The 4,370-nt window shown below is 39.5% G+C and overlaps 1 long non-coding RNA gene across 1 annotated transcript; it reads right to left on the bottom strand.

Moving 5' to 3' along the window:
* Positions 1–377: 377 nt before the first annotated feature.
* On the bottom strand, positions 378–4,370 carry LOC121655286. Its single transcript, XR_006013132.1, has 3 exons — positions 4,208–4,370; positions 3,599–3,718; positions 378–390 (listed from the first exon to the last, which is right to left on the bottom strand). It is a non-coding gene; the product is annotated as an uncharacterized LOC121655286 (long non-coding RNA).

The following is a 4,370-nucleotide window of genomic DNA, read 5'->3' on the forward strand; positions in this document are numbered from 1 at the left end:
CAGAGTCTACGGATCTCAGAGCTCCGCTAGGTTTATATTCTCTGAATTTATCCCAGATGGATTCTGGGCCTAGACTACAGCGTTCTTTGTCTTTCCCAGGACGAGCTGTTAAAGACCAGCTTCAGCCAGACTGTGTGCTATATCTCTCATCAACCAGCAAGACAAGACTGTGTTGTGTTCAAGGGACAGACTGCATGTGGGACACTCTGCACACAACATGCAAAAACACATGAACAGGAGTTAACAGGTGCATATTAAATGATATGATCCATACCAGTGACATAACCCTGCTGCTGTTTCCAGGTGTGTGAAGCTTTGAACTCCATGTGTTACACACGGGAGAAATTCAGCCATGCTCCGCTTCACGAAAGGCTTTATTCATGCTGATCCCTGGAAGGACGAGGAACAGTATAGATCAGCGGTGGATGCTGTCAGCTGTTCTGCCTGACCGGCTACTTCCTCTAAGAAATTCCAGCTCCGGACCGGTCACCCCCATTAGTAGAGCGCTACTGCCACCTACTGGTGGAAAGCAGCGCAGCTATCCTCTCTAAACCAGCTCCAGATTAACTGGAACATAAACATATGTAGACGTCCGAGTACAGATCTCACCTGGAACCACAAGGAACAGTATAGACCTGCGTCCCAATTCAGGCTCTGAACACGTTTTAGATTTTATAACAGAAAACATTTTACATATAAGATGCAACTTAAACAGCTTCAACTGAACAAGGCCGAAGACAACAGATACAAACGTGGAGTTTTTATTTATTTTATTTTACATAGAAAAATGAAATAATGTGCAGTTTCTTCAAAATATCAAGAGTTCTTGTTGCTTTCTGGTTCTTCACATTTTCAGCTGAGCTGGTTTAAGATTTCAGATCCACAATAAAAAGATTAAAAAGGTTTAGATCCAGAACATTTACACTTGTGGACATGAAACCTGCCAAGAATGATTAATAGCTGAATAACAGAGTTTACATCACTGACGATCCTTTCAATATAAAATATAAGATGAAAACATTAATGTGGATGTTGATGTTTAACTGAGCCCAGACGAAGCTTTCCATGTCGGACCAGAACTGTTTGGTGGGAACACGTTGGAAAATATCTGGAAAATTGTCTCTCTGGGAATGACGTGTTCTTCAACATGTGACGAGCCTGCAGGAGCTGCATTTAAGACAACAGCCAACTCTTCAGCTGTTCCAGGTCAATGACTTTTTTAAGGAATTCTGAATGTCAGAAGTCCCGTTTTTATCCAACAACTGACCTACAAACAGAATTCCTTTTCCACACCATGTCGGATAAAACAGATTTATTCTGATAAAGAAGTCCTTGTTGTTCCAGATATAACATCTACGGGGCTGAAGTTATGTTTAGAAACCAATAACCAGATAAAAGAGCTTGTTTGTGGAAGTCAGCCGGATTTAAAGGAATTTTACCAACAGAAAAATGACCTTTAGAATTAAGAAAATTAACCAAGAACTCAGTTTAGATCCTGTTTTTTCAATAATTGGATTAAAATTTAAGTTGTAACGTTCCTGTTTATCTTTACAAATTATAATTCCAAGAAGTGTCACTTCTTGGACTCATTAACTGGTATTCCAGCGTAATGGGACCAGTTCCAGTTTTCCAGAGGAAACTAAACAGATGTGTCTACATCCATTTGAACCCTGATACATCACTAAATGAATTTATACAACTCACTGCGCTTACTATGTGATGATGATCCCTTAAAAAACTGCCGTATCATCAGCGAGCTGACAGGTTTTAAACTCCTTACCTACAGCAGGAATTCCCAGAAAAGGGGACGTTTTGATGTGGGTGCCATTATTTGTGCTACTACCAGAGAAAGAAAAGGAGATCCAGGGCAGCCTTGTCTACGTGGAATAATGAATCTGGTTGATGAGCCAGATTCCAGTTTAACAGAACCAGAACAAACATTATATAAAGTCCCAACTGCATTATGAAAACAATTCCCACATCCAGAGAAGGAAAAGATTTTACAATAAAGTTCTGCTCCGTGGTGTGAAAGGCTTTGTAAGAAGCGATGAGCAGAATGAAGCTTCCATCAGGTAACAGGTGATTGTAATCTATCATGTCTGATATTAAACGGATGTTGTTGCTAATGAGCCTTTTCTCCATGAAACCAGATGCTCTTCGTCTGTTTTCTGACTCCAGCCGTGTTTAAGTCTTCCAGCAACAATCAGAGCAAATAACTTTCATCATTGTTCAGTAAACTGACGGCTCTCCAGGTTTCACTCTGGAATTTATCCTTGTTTGCTTTGGGAAGTAGTGGGATTATCCCTGTTTTAAGGTGGGGGGGGTCACCTTTTCCAGTGGCTTCTTGGAATCCAGCTAGTAAGAAGGAGGAAGTTTATCAGTGAATCTTTATAAAACTCCCAGTCAGGCCGTCATTCCCGGGAGCTTCATTTTCTTCCAGATGTTCCACACATTCCACACGTTCTGGTAAGGAAATCTGTCCATCACAAATATCTCTAAATTCCTCATTTAGGTTTTAACATGAGTAGAAATGTTGTTTAAAAAGTTTCTGAGTCAGAAGTTGTGGCTGAAGAGCAGAACTTCTGATAACAGCTGGCCACATGTTTGGAGATTACATCCTGATCACTGGGAACGTTCCCGTTTACCATCACGTTACTTACTGGAGCATATTCAGCATTCCACTTTTCTAATCCAAGAAAATATTTAGTATTTTCTCTCCCTGCTCCATCCGTCTGCGTCTGGTTGTGATAAAGGCGGCTTTGGTTTTGTCCACATACATGTTGTCTAACTGGCTTTTAATAAACTCAGATGTTCTGTCTCCTGCTCATTAAGCTTCCATTAGTTTTCTTTTCATAATTTACTTTTGCTTCAATAATGTTTGATTCATTTTCTCTTTTTTTGCCAATAATTTACCTTTTTTAATAGCCGTCATGTGAATTTCATATTTCATTCATTCCCAATAACAACCATGTTTACCAGAGTCACATGTTTGTTTCCAGAATCTACCAATGATGGCGTCAACGTCCCTTTTTACATCCAAATTATTAAGTATTGATCAATTTCCAATATCCTGAAACAATGTTCTGAGTACAACAATCATTAAGAGCAGTTCTACTGAATATTCCCTGATGAGCTGTTAAGATGGAGGCTTCTATCATCACGTCTTTGACCACATCCACAAGATGGTTGGAGATGAGCCAGAAATCTGTTGGTGATTGAAAGGAAAGGCTCCTGTTGCACCAAGTACACCTCCTCTGTTCTTCCTTCCTGTCTCACCACAGACCCACAAGTCCCAGTCACACACATTTATTTTAAGCTTGGAGTCTGTATTTGTGGTTTTTAGAGGCCATCGATCCACATCATCATCATCATCATCATCATCATCATCAGTACTGAAGTCGCCTCCACACAGAATTTTATCTTGAGAGGATTTTAAATGAAGTTGCTTCGTCTCATCTCAGCAGTTTGGAACAGAGTCTGATTTCTAACTTTATCATTGGAGCATAAATATGAAGCATTAGAAATAGTTTCTGATCTATTTCACACACTAAAATAATGATTCTTCCTGAAGCTTCTTCCTCACTCTGTAGTGTCTGACCTTTAAATGGAGCTTTTAAGATGGCTGCTCCTGCTGATCCATGACTTCCACTGGAGAACCACGTCTCACTGCTCCACTCATTTTTCCACAAAGTCTCATCTGCTGCACGTGCACGGCTTTCTGGAAGAAAATAAAAACCTGCATTTTTACTTCTGCAGAACAAAAATCCAGCTTTCCTCCGTAATAAATCTCTTCAGCCTCTGACATTAACAGAACAAGCAGAAAAAGACAGAAAGAAAACGATCTTACAATTAACTGTAAAAGCTGAAATAAAACCTTTTCTAAAGGCATCAGGAACCTGCCATAATTACACTGAATTTCTGCTATAAAACATTTATTCTCATTTTAAAATGAGGTATGTAGCGTCCCAGTGGAATAAACACTCTTAACTGATGGTCTGTAGAGGTTTTTATTCCATGTAAACATTCTTGAACCAAACCTAAACCAACGTATGAGCCAAACAAGAAATAAACACAAAAATGTGCGTTACATTTCTGCATGGCGTTACTTCTGATACCTCAGTTAGCTTACAGCATCACAATTTAGCCATGTTTACATCCATAAAAATTCAGATTTTTTTACATGTCTTAATGTAGTCATCGCATTTACCTTGATGCCTGTTTCGACTGGTGCTAAGGCTGGTTCTGTGCTTTTTATTGCGTCTTATGACGCATTTTAGCTCCGTGAAATACACTTTAAACCGTTTGAGCTACAACCCTTTCAAAACAAGACATTTCCGGGTTTACAGGAAGTTCCAGAATAAAATCCATGA

The sequence above is a fragment of the Melanotaenia boesemani genome, chromosome 2, assembly GCF_017639745.1.
Source record: "Melanotaenia boesemani isolate fMelBoe1 chromosome 2, fMelBoe1.pri, whole genome shotgun sequence".
Taxonomy (NCBI): Eukaryota; Metazoa; Chordata; class Actinopteri; order Atheriniformes; family Melanotaeniidae; genus Melanotaenia; species Melanotaenia boesemani.